Source organism: Balaenoptera ricei, chromosome 4 (assembly GCF_028023285.1).
Source record: "Balaenoptera ricei isolate mBalRic1 chromosome 4, mBalRic1.hap2, whole genome shotgun sequence".
In the NCBI taxonomy this organism is placed as follows: domain Eukaryota; kingdom Metazoa; phylum Chordata; class Mammalia; order Artiodactyla; family Balaenopteridae; genus Balaenoptera; species Balaenoptera ricei.
In genome coordinates, this window is record NC_082642.1 from 86,629,992 (window position 1) to 86,643,086 (window position 13,095).

The 13,095-nt window shown below is 42.0% G+C and overlaps 1 pseudogene; it reads right to left on the bottom strand.

The window, feature by feature from the left end:
* Positions 1-7,570: 7,570 nt before the first annotated feature.
* Positions 7,571-8,159, bottom strand: LOC132364381 (D-aminoacyl-tRNA deacylase 2-like; annotated as a pseudogene).
* Positions 8,160-13,095: the final 4,936 nt, after the last annotated feature.

Genomic DNA, 13,095 nt, shown 5'->3' on the forward strand with positions numbered 1-13,095 from the left:
GGGGGTACTCAAGACCCTGTCAGTACTCAACAAGGTCAAAATGATTTTATAATAACACTGATATTTTATTTCCCCTTTTCACTATGTTGACGTTCACTGGCTCTGCAAAAACAGCCGTGGGTAGCACTGCCTAGCATGAATCAAGACAGTGGCACAACCTGTGCTAACGAGTGTTGTGTCATCTTTACCACCAGGCACTCAGTTTAAAACAAACAAACTAGTTTTACTTAAAGAATGGCTTGATGAAACAGTAAAAATTATTCATTTATTTGATTAATTTGTATTGCCATGATATTAATGTATTTTATCGATTTTTAGTTTTATTAAACCTCAACCCTTAAGTACATGCTTTTTTAATAGTCTGACAAATTAGGAGTGTCACATAAAACCCTTTGTAACCCAAAATATCACAGTCATCTTGATAAAAAGTACTCGTGCAATTATTTGATGTATGACCTAAACTGTCATTTTTTTCAAGGAACACCATTTTGCTTAAAAGAATGACTAATCAACTATGGTAATTCAAACTGACTCATAAAGCAGACATTTTCTCAAAACTAAGCGTGAACCTGCAACTTGAAGGAAAACACCTCTGTTGTATTGGTTGCCAATGATAAAACTTACACATTTAAGCAAAAATGAGAATTTGGAAAAACAAAATGAGCTTGACAACTTCTCAGTATTTTTCTGATGAGATGGAAGATGGTATTCATGAATGTGATTTTTTCATATTGTAAAAAGAAATGTGTCGGTTGGAAGATCTGCATAACCAAGGAAACCAATATTTTCTGAACGGCTAGTGCATAATGGGTCCAGATCAGGCATGGGGAAAGGTCCTCTCCAAGCAGGAGGTAGACCAAGGGATTTTACGTCATAGAGGATAAGTTTACTGACGTGTCAAGTGTTTGTGTAGCATCAAAGAAGCTGCACAATTACCTGGAAAGGCTATTCCATTCTTCTTGTTTTTTCTCATCCCATTACTGCGTGAGACCAGGTTTTCTTCACCTCCTTAACCAAAACATATTGCAACAGATTGAATGCAGACAGAAGAATCCATCTGTCTTCTATCAAGCTGGACACTAAAGAGAATTGCAAAAAAAAATTTTAAAAAGCTACTCGTGGGATTCCCTGGTGGCACAGTGGTTGAGAGTCCACCTGCCAATGCAGGGGACACGGGTTCGATCCCTGGTCCGAGAGGATCCCACGTGCCACGGAGCAACTAAGCCCATGTGCCACAGCTGCTGAGCCTGCGCTCTAGAGCCCGTGAGCCACAACTACTGAGCCCGCGTGCCAAAACTACTGAAGCCCGCGTGCCTAGAGTCCGTGCTCCGCAACAAGAGAAGCCACCGCAATGAGAAGCCCATATGCAGCAACGAAGACCCAACACAGCCAAAAATAAATAAATTAAAAATAAATAAATTAAAAAAAAATAGCTACTCGTGTTGCTACATTCTTTTGTTTTTCATAAGAAATGTATTTTATATTAACATGGAATCATTTTATTTTAAAAATTTATTAATGAGTAAATATTTTAAATGTTTCTCAGTTTCAGTTTTGAATATATCAGTATCAACTATTATATCCAATATTAAATATCAATCGACATAAACCCATGTCAACAAAAACTTTGGGGTGTACGATACTTTTTAAGAGATTAAAACTTTGAAAATCATTGCTTTGTACTATGAGGCTTAGCGATAGGATCAGAGCCTTTGTTTAAAATATCTGCAGCAATGCAATCCCCATGAGAATTATTTCTTAGTTTCTTAGCCTGAATTCAGGATATATTTTAAATACAAGGGTTAGATGGGAGTCTAGTGAATGTCAGTTATCATTGCTGTGTGAGTTGCAAGTTCAACCATTTTAAAGCACAACTTAAGGAAACTGTTACATCAGAGATGATATTTTTAATGAAGTACCTAGTGTTTTTGTTTAATAGAGGACTCACCATTTCACCGTTCATGGGGGGCTTGGGCGGGGAGTCTCAGGCCTCAGTTTCAAGGAGAACTGTGCTTCCCTTGAGAGACTGGTATGCTCTGACCTTCTATCAACCATTTTTCTCCCTTTTCTTTGGCTTCTAGGAAGCCTGAAGCTAAATTCTCAGCTTAGCCTGGCTCGCAAATGGAAACTTACATGTCTTAACTTACCTTACCCTGCCTTGATTTCATTCTGCCACTCTCCCTGCACTTATCTTTGATTTCTTCGTCCGAATTTTCATGGGTATTTCCAAAAGCTACCTCCAATCCTTTTGCCAAACAAGGTAAAGTGTAAACATATAAGTGCCTGCAACTACCAGTGATGCAGGAAGTTTGTTCTCCTCTGGGTACTGAACCCAGCTCCTTTCTAAGCACAGGTTGCGTGTCTGTAACTTCTTTGCTGTTATTTCCTTTATTTCATCTATAAAATAGGGGCGTGGGTTCGCGATGGAAAGCAGCATAGCCAGGCCTTAGGAAAATCTGGAGAAGCCAGCTGGGCCCCAGAGGCTGTGGAGCGGAGAGGCAGAGGAATCTGCTTCTCTAATGAAAGGGCCCTTCTTTCCAGGGGATTATAAGAATATTCATGACCCTTGAGATCAGCAGGTGAGGCCCAGCCCTCCCCACTCATCCTTTGGGCAAATAGTCCAAAAAGCTGAGGTTGCCTGGATAAGAAAGGAACAGTGGGAGCTGGAAGATTTTCCCGCTTCTCTTGGCCCCCAGCCCCTGTATTTTCGGGGCGGTGGGGGCGGACTTGTCCTGAGGTGAAGCACGGACTGTGTCTTTCATTTCTAAAGAGCAGCCAGCAAGGCCAAGGCAGAAGTCCCGTGACATGACTTGAGACACAAAATGGAATCTTAGCATCGAAGACCCCCTTTGACAACAAGAAGAAAAGCCCTTTTCTTCCCAGCCCGGATTAAGCGAGAAGGGAATTCTCTGGAACATGTGTGCATTGTTTCGTGGAGGGCAGCAAGGCTGGCCCCGGGGCTTGCCTCCCAAAGTCAGCCCAAGGAAGCTTGTCCCCGTGTAATTAAAAGGGAAGGGAAACAGCAGGGCGTCTTGTTCCGCTGCTGCCCACCAAAGTGGGGTCCCCAGGGGACGCTGTGGCCCAGGAAACTGGCTAAATGAATGGCTACCGGAGGGCTCACTGAATGTGTGGGCCCTGGAGACAGAGAGAGGGCAGGGCACGGAGTCTCGGCAGAGCTCTTCTCATAAAACGGGAAGAAGAGAAACCCTGTCAGACAGCAGAGATGCCTGAGCTTCTTGCCACCTGACCGGACAGCAAGGCCGCCCTGGGGACGGGGCACCTGCTGCGAGGGGTCAGCTCCTCGTGGAGAGCAGAGCCCAAGGCCGTGTTGCCAGGCCCCCGTTTGTCCAGCTGACGCAGGCTGGCCCCTCGCTTTCTCCCGCTGACAGCAAGGCCGGGAGCCCGGAGGTCACAGGTCAGGGCCGGGACGCCGAGGCCCGGGGCTCACAAAGGGGAGCGGCGAGCTTCCCCTGGCAACACGAGTTTCTGGAAAGTGGTCTCGTATTTGTCAGTGGTAAAGTGTCTCACTCAGAAATGATTGGGAGCAGTAAAACCCTGAGCTAGAGGCTAGGATATTTGGCATTTATAGAGTTGAATCCAGTTAAGAAAAAAAAAAAAGTTCCTTTTCCTATAAAATAAGAAAACTTCCTCATGAAAAGCTTTCTAATGCCATTTCCCGAAATCTTCAGTTCAAGATGTAAACTTTCTGCTTCAGTTTCCCCAGCTCCCTCTGCCAATCTGGCAGGTTGGATTATAGAGGACTTGAGAGAATCTTGATCGGCAGTCTGGAAATTTGTGACTCCTGAACCCCAGGTCCACAGGGAAGATAAGAGTGACAACAGCCAAGCGGGTCGGTTTTCTAAGACCCCGCACATTCTGCCTAAGGTCACGCACGTCCCAAAGGCCTCAGCAGCGAGCCAGCAGGCCTGGGCGCTCTGCTTTCTCTGGTAAGTGATGAATCTAAGTCAATATCGTAAAGGCGACCTGGCCCTTCTGGCTCCGCAAATATTGGAACAAAGCCTTGAGCACAGCGATGCTGTTGACAGTTACGAGATGGCGGCATTGTTGTCTTTGTCACCATGAAGTGCAGCTCGGTGGAGGCTGGCCTAACACCCTGTGTACACAGGGGAGACAGTGCGCGCCGGAGGCCCGGCTGTTAGCTCTGACAACACGCGCGGGCGGCCGGCCCTCAGCCCCTCCCAGGGGCACAGCTGGGGCGCCGGACACACTGCCCTCTCCACCTACTGGGGGCTGCCCAGCACAGCGTCCGGGCCACATGCTTCCTTTCCTCTCTCTTTTCATTCATTTGTTAAAAATACATTCTTATTGAAATGTAACGTACACGTGTCACCTGCCCAGCTTGATGGAAACTGCCACACCCTCGTATCCATCAGGTCAAGAAGCTGAACGTTTCCGGCATCCCACAGCCCCCCTGTGCTCCCTCCCAGGAGCACCTCCTACAACAGTGACCACTCTCCTATTCGGACTTCTAACGTAAATTACTTTCCCCTGTTTTAAGCCTTTTGCATTTGAAACTTTCCCTTGGCATTTGAAGCCAAGGTACTGTGTGTTTGTCCAGCAAGGCGTGGTTACAATGCAGCGCTCACGCTGATCTCCCCTCCACCCTTGCTTGGGCAAGCCCCTCAGTCCTCTGGTATCAGGTTGGCCTTGCCAAAGGACAGAGTTGGTCTGAGTCTCGTGGGGCCCTTCCAGTGCCAGCGTGTGGTCCCAGGCTCCACTATGGGGGTGGATGGGCTGCGCACAGGAGGACTATAAGCCCATGTCCATGCACAGGCTTGGGAGTATGTTCTAAGAAGGAGGCGCTGCCCTGCCCATCATGCCGCACTGTACCTTCCATGCCGCCCTCCAGAAACATCAGAAGACAGGTCAGTTCAGGATTCTCTCCACACCACTGGAATACACCTGATTCGGTCCTGTCCTGAATCTGGTCCGTTCTCCTATCTGAAAACTGTCCCAGGCAGATGGAGAGAGGGAGGCTGGAAACTTCCCTCTAACTACACTCTGCTGAGTGATAGATATCCCACTCCTTTTTGCATTCCTAAAGCCTTTTCTGTGTGTGTGTGTGGAGTGGTAGTGGTGGGATAGGGTGGCAGGGAGTGGAAATGGTTTACAGAAAGCATGCCAGAGCTGGGGGTTCAACTTCTTCCCTCACAGGTGAAGAACCAAACTTGAGTCTGCCCGCCTGATGTGCAGCAACCCAGTCTACTTACACTGGGTTGTGGTGAAGGAAAGTACAGCATTTATTGCAGGGTCCCAATCAAGAACAGGCAGCTCATGCTCAGAAGACCTGAACTCCCCGATAGCTTTCAGAGAGGGTTTTTAAAGGCAACATTAGGGGTGAGGGTTGTAGGGTGCATGATCAGCTCGTGGACATTCTTCTGATTGGTTGGTGGTGAGGTAACAGCATGGTATTTCTGGAGTTAACATCATCAACCTGGTTCTGAGGTCCGCATGCCTGTGGTCAGCATAGTTAACTTCTTCCACCTGCTGGGGGTTTTATTTTATTTTGTTTTTATTAACATCTTTTTTGGAGTACAATTGCTTTACAATGTTGTGTTAGTTTCTGCTGTATAACAAAGTGAATCAGCTATACATATACATATATCCCCATATCCCCTCCCTCTTGCTCTGTTGGGGGTTTTAGTATCTGCAAAACAACTCAAGAATACGGCTCAGGATATTACCTATAGCCCTTGAGGAGGAACTAAAGGTCCTTGACTTTGTTTTATGGCTAAACTATTATTATTTGTCTTGCTTGACTGTTTTCCTTTGCTTTTGCATTTCCTCACTTCTCTGATTAAATTTGTTCTTTGGAACTCAGAGAGATCTAGGAGGCTCAAGCTTTTCTACAAACAGTTTGGTAGGGATTGAACATGAGAAGGAGAGTAATAATGCTGAATCACAGACAATAACTTTAGAGAACGAGCACTCCTAAAAGGGGCATGGAGTGCTGTGGGAAGACAGGCCAAAGAAAGCCCATCAACCTAGGTGGCCTTTTTGGAGGAGGTGGCATTTCAGCTGCACGGAAGGATATACTTCAAAAAGTGAACTGTCATATTTCACCTTTGGCGTAATAAGCTCTTAATTGTGATAATGGCTAAGAAACTTTACAGTGTATTGATGTCATACATTTTACTTCAACCTGTTATAAAGTCCCCAATACATTGCTATTATTTTTGCTTTAAACAGGCAATTACATTTTTAAAAATGATCTTTGAAAGGGACTTGTAATAAAAAAGATCATATACACTTACTCATGTAGTTACCATTCCTGGTACTCTCCAGTACTTTCCATAGATCCAGATTTCCATCTGGTATAATTTTTAATGGATTTCTGTTGCTATTTCTTATAGTATAGGCCTGCTGCTGCTGAGCTCTTTCAGCTTTTTATTTATTTAGTTTACTGAAGTATAGTTGATTTACAGTGTTGTGTTAGTTTCAGGTGTACAGCAAAGTGATTCATATATATATATATATATATATATATATATATATATATATATATTCCTTTTTAGATTCTTTTCCATTATAGGTTGTTACAAGATATTGAATATATAGTTCCCTGTGCTATACAGTAGGTCCTTGTTTTTTAATCTATTTTATATATAGTCATGTGTATCTGTTAATCCCAAACTCCTAATTTATCCCTCCCCACGCCCTGCCCCTTTGGTAACCATAAATTTGTTTTCTACGTCTGTGAGTCTGTTTTCATTTTGTTTTGTGTTGTTTGTTTGTTTTTCTGGTAGAAAGCATCCCTTTTTATTCCTTTTATAGCAATCTAAACCGACAAGAGAGGAACTTCCTAAAAGATTTATGAACACTAATTTAATGAAACAGTAACTTTTAAAAACCAAAGACAGAAAATGCAACACACATTATTTTTGTAAAAAACTGAGAAACAGAATATTAAGCCATTAGTATATTAAATAAAAACAACTTTTAGTCCCCCATACCTTGTTCCTATATCAACTAAAGATTCTGAAAATAATTTAAAGCACTTGGATGTCCTTGGAGGGTAATATTAAAATGCACAATAACATTTCTGTATTACATTTTCATAGATATGATTAGAAGGAATAGTAAATTGCATATTCTTTCATTCAAAATATGGAAATCTGAAATACTAAAACAAAATTGACAAAATAATAATCAGTTTGTGCTGGGTTTTACCTAGTTTTAACCCAAATAGTGATTTTTTTTACATAATACATACATTTGAGGGTATAAGAAATATATTTTTCTTGATTACCCAGAATGCTTAATTGTAAAATGCTTAAATACAGCTCTCTAGGAACATTTCCATGTTCTTATCAATGACCATAAAGTGAACAGAAGGCATTTTTCAAATTTTTGAGTGCGAGTTTAGGGGAAAGCAGGATGGAAGGTGACTGAGATCCAGAGTTTAGGTTACGTGGCAAGGCCATCCAATTAGCCGGCTGCAGAGTTATGGATGGGACCCAGGATTTTCTTGTCTAAAAATCCTGCAGATTAGTGTACTCAAGAAGAAGGGGAAGAGAATCTAATTACAACTGTAGAAACTTTTAATTTTTCAAAACTCAATTAGGTGTGTGTATGGTCCATTGGTGTCGAGCTTTAACACCTGCCTGTTGCCATAAGTGCCATGTTCCATCACCACCCCCAGCTTCGGCACACTTGCTGTTAGCAGCTAATTCTTTTTTACAGAGAGTCACAAATTGGGAATAAAGTTCTAACCCCTCTTCTTTTCCAGAGTTAGAGTGATACTGCGTGCCTCTTCCTTTTACTCTCCCCCCAAGGGTGGCTTGAGGGATGGTAAGAATGTTGCCAGATAGATCCAATATAGAGATGTGCTTGCCATTTTCTGTTTCACTTAATTTCACATTTAACAGTGTATTAACCATTTTGGGAAGAAGCTCTTTATCAGCTCCCTTGAAAAATCACACGTAGATCACTAATCCTCTCTGGACCTCCACCCACTGGGCCGCGGCGTCCCCCTCGGCGGGGCGTACTTGCAGCTGGGCGTGCAGGCACTGCTGCAGGACGGCCTGGGCCTGAGGTGGCCGGCCACTTTCAGCATGGCTCAAGCCCGCGCGGATATCCCACAGGTTGCCACCTCGCGCCGCACAAGCTCGCCCCCCGGGGCTCAGGGCTGTTTCCATTTTGTAAATAAGTTCATTTGTAACATTTTTTTTAGATTCCACATATAATTGATATTGTATGGTATGGAGGTTCATTTAAAAAACTAAAAATAGAGTCACCATGTGATCCAGGAATCCCACTCCTGGGCATATATCCAGAAAAGACAAAAACTCTAATTTGAAAAGATACATGCACCCGATGTTCATAGCAGTGCTGTTTATAATAGCCAAGACATGGAAGCAACCTGAGTGTCCTTTGACAGATGAATGGATAAAGAAGATGTGAGATATATATATATATATAATGGAATATTACTCAGCCATAAAAAATAAATTAAATATGGGAATTCCCTGGCGGTCCAGTGGCTGGGACTCAGTCCTTTCACTGCTGAGGGCCCGGATTTGATCCCTGGTTGGGGAACTAAGATCTCACAAGCCTCCTGGTGCAGCCAAAAAAAAAAAAAAAAAAAGAATGAAATAATGCCATTTACAGCAACACGGATGGACCTAGAGATTAACATACTAAGTGAAGTAAGTCTTCCAGCTTTTATATGTCTGAAGAAGTCTTTATTTCACCTTCATATTCAAAGTATTTTTTCTGCTGGGCAATGAATTCCTAAGTTGGTTTTCCTTTTCAGAACTTTAAAGATGCTTCTCCACTATCTTCTGAGCGGTGGTGTTTTCAGTGTGAAATCTGTTATGATTCTACTCTTTGTTCCTTTGTACATGCTGTGTCTCTTTTCTCTAATTGCTTTTAAAATTTTCTTTCTACCACTGGTTTTAAACAATTTGATTGGGATATGCCTTGTACTTTCCTTCCTGTTTCTTGTGTTTGGGGGGTTGTCAACCTTCTTGTATCTGTGAGTATACAGTTTGCTTGTTTGTTTTAATTAAGTTTAGAAAAACTTCAGCCATTATTTCTTCAATATTGTGCTCCTCGTCTGTGATCCCCATTACACATGCATTAGGTCACTTGGAGCTGTCCCACAGGTTACTGATGGTCTGTTCATTTTTTTTCCTGTTCTCTCTTTATCTCTTTGGCTTTCATTTTGTGTTTCTGTTGCTATGTCATCAAATTCACTGATCTTCTCTTCTGTAGTTACCTATCTGCTGTTAATCCCACACAGGGTATTTTTCATCTCAGACCCAGGGGAATGAGAACTTGGGGTGGTGGTGGAGAACCTATGCATGCAGCTGGGGGAATCAGAGAAGGTTTCATAGAAGAGGTGGCATTTGAGATCAGCCTCAAATGAAGGGGAGTGAAGGTATTTCAGAAGAAATAGATGCAGATAGAAAAAAAGAGTTCATCACTAGCTGAGGACAGCAGAAACAAAGCACAGAGATGAAGAAGGGCTCTGCTGGTGTGGGCACAATTTGAGTGGAGTATGGTAAAAGGACAGGGGATGAGCTGGAATGCAATTAAGGAGAGCCTTGAATGTCACAGCGAGTCTTTTACATTTTTAGAGGCAAAAACATTAGACCAGACTGAAATAAAAATCCTGAGATAGAGCTCAAAACCAAAAAAAATCAAACCCAGAAAATCTGTTAGAGGTGGTGTTACAGATTCATTGCTTCAAGATGTCCCTTCCTCTCCTTGGTAATCAGCTCTCACATATGAAATAACAGAGTTGAATATTGCTTCACCACTGTTTGGTATACATGATCTCTGAGGTCTCTTTCTACTCTCAATATGCTCCAAGAGTCAACTTAATTTCAGTAACACTGAGGAGTCATCAATTGTTTTTCAACAGAAGAGTGACATGCTTTTTAAGGAGATGAATATTTGAACATTTGTAAACAAGTCTGGTAAGTTCTCATTATAATAACAGTTAGCGAGACTTAGAGGGAAGGTATTATACCCATAGATGAGAGTGTGCATTTTCCCCCATTCACAGAAGAAATGAGGATGAAGAGAGGACCAGAGAGAGCATGAAGAATATGTTTTTGAAGGTCTATTTTGCAATCAAGTAAACGGCAAATGATGGCTTCAGGTATTAAATACAATCCAAAACTGTTCCAATGGGGAGTGCCAGCTGAGAGCTGGGACACATATGACCCAGCTAGCTCCTTCAAGCACTGTGGTAGAGTGGTAGCAAGAATTACAGCAGACTTGGGTTCAAATTTTTACTCTGTCACTAATGAGATTCTATAACCTATATGAGTCTTGGTTTCTTCATCTATAAAATACTAAGAATAATGCCATAACTCAAAGATTTTTGGTAAAATTTAAATGTGATTAGGGGGACGTCCCTGGTGGTGCAGTGGTTAAGAATCCACCTGCCAATGCAGGGGAAATGGGTTCAATCCCTGGTCTGGGAACATCCCACATGCCACAGAGCAACTAACCCCATGCACCACAACTACTGAGCCTGCACACCACAACTACTGAAGCCCATGTGCCTAGAGCCCATGCTCCACAACAAGAGAAGCCACTGCAATGAGAAGCCCGTGCACCGCAATGAAGAGCAGCCCCCACTCGCCTAGAGAGAAAGGCGAGAAAGCTCATGCACAGCAACAAAGATCCAATGCGGCCAAAAATAAATAAATAAAAAGAGTTTAAAAACTGTGATCAGCATGTAAGTAAGGATAGTTTCATCAATATCCCAGCACATTTTTTTAGTAGAAATTGACAAACTGATTCTAAAATCCACATGGCAGTAATTCAAAGGACCTAGAAAACCAAAACAGCTTTGCAAAATAAAATAAACCAGAACAAGATTAACAATACTTGATTTCAAAACTTACTGTAAAGGTAGATTAATAAGGACACTGTGATAGTGGCATAAAGACAGACAAATATATCAGTGGAACAGAATAGAGAGTACAGAAATAAACCCATGCACATATGGACACCTGATTTTTGACAAAATTTCAAATATTATTCAATAAAGAAAGGATTTTTTTCAACAAATGGTGCTGAAACAATTGGATATGCAAAAGAAATCTTCAACTCATGATAAACATAAATTATCATGAAATGGATTATAGACCTAAATGTAGAAACTGTAACTATAAAACTTCTAGAAGAAAACATTGGAGAGAAGTGTTGCAAGCTCAAGTTAGGCAAACACAACTAAAGCACCATCCATAAAAGAAGAAATTGATAAATAGGACATCATCAAAATTAAAAACTTATGTTCTATAAAAGACACTGTTAAGGGAATGAAAAGACAAGCCACAGACTGGAGAAAATATTCATGGATCTGAAAAAAGACTTGTACTCAGAAAATATTAAGAACTCTCAAAGGTCAATCATAAGACTCAAATAACCCAATTAAAAATACGGGCAACATATTTGAATAGACATTTCACCGAAGAAGATGTAGGATGGCAAATAAGCACATGAAAATATGAGGTACAAATATACACCTATTAGAATGACTAAAGTTGAAAACTGACCATGCCAAGTGTTGACAAGTATCTAGAGCAATTGAAACCTTCTTACATTATTGGTGGAAATGTAAAATGATACAACCACTTTGGAAAACAGTTGGCAGTTTCTTAAAAAGTTAAATATATAGCCCACCATATGATTTAGCCATCCCATTCCTAGGTGTCTACCCAAGAGAAATGAAAGCCTGTGTCTAAACAAATATTTGTACACAGATGTTCTTAGTGGCTTTATTTCTAACAGCCAGAAACTGGATATCACTCAAATGTCTACCAACAGAGAAATGGATAAGCACACTCTGGTATATCCACACAATAGAATACAACTCTGCAATTAAAAAGAATGGACATGCATGCAACACGGGTGAATCTCAGAATGCTGATGCTAAGTGAAAGAAGCCAGATTAAAAAAAAAATTAAAAGAGGACATATTGTATGATGCTAGGAATCACATTCTAGGAATTGCAAATTAATGTGATAGAAGATCTGTGGGTGGCTGGGGACAGGATGAAGGTATTATAAAGGGCGCAAGGGAACTTTTGGGCCGATGAGTATGTTGACTATCTTGATTTTGGTGATGGTTTCACATACGCAGAGACTTACCACTTGTACCGTTTAAATATGTGCAGTATATTGTATGTCGGTTATACCTCAATAAAGAAACAAAGAATAGAGGCTTCTCCATTGCACAGATGTGGATTCAAATCCTACATTTAAATCCTAGCTCACCACTTACAGGCTGTGGGAACTTTGGCAGGTTGCTTAACCTCTCTGAACCTCAAATTCTCATCTGCAAAATGAGAATGATAATATTCCTACCTTCCTTAAAAGATGATTATGAACATGGAATGAAACAATACAGATAAATTGCTTAACAGAATACCTGGGACATAGTAGGTGCTTAATAAATACTAATTGTTATTATATCTTGATAGTGCATTAAACCTCTCTATCCATTTGTGATCATTTGACATCATTTCTATATTATGCCTTTTAATAAATGGCTATGGTATGTCTATTTAAAAAAAAAAAAGTGCTTCCCACAGCACCTGGCATTTGGTAAATACTCAATAGAGTTTCACCCTTTTTCCACGCTTACCTTCCCCCAACTGAATTTTCTTTTTTCTGAATTTTCTGTGTTTGGTCTTGAAGAGTCTTGGCACCCTAGATCAAGAGGGGACACCAGCTATACCAGGCAGGAAAAGCCAGCTTCTGAGAGAGACAATTCAGCTGAGTCTAGGTCTCCCGTCTTGTCCCCAAGTGGGTGTGGCTGATGCTGACCCTACCTGGTGAGGCCTGGAGGTACCCTTCTCTCTGGGCTGTGACTTGGCCTACGAGGGGCCTGGCAGTGTGGAGGCCCAAGCTCTCCTTTTCTCCCAGGCCTCATGGAACTTTCCACATCTACAAGTGCTGGGCCGCCAGGCAGTCTGTGAGCCTCGGCTCTCCCTCCAGGGCGGAACAGGTTCTTTGGAGGAGGTGGCCTTATTGTCCAGGAAGATTCTTTGGCCACAAAGGCCCTGCCGAAGTCTCCACAACCCTGGAACAAAACTGGGACTAGAACTTTCAC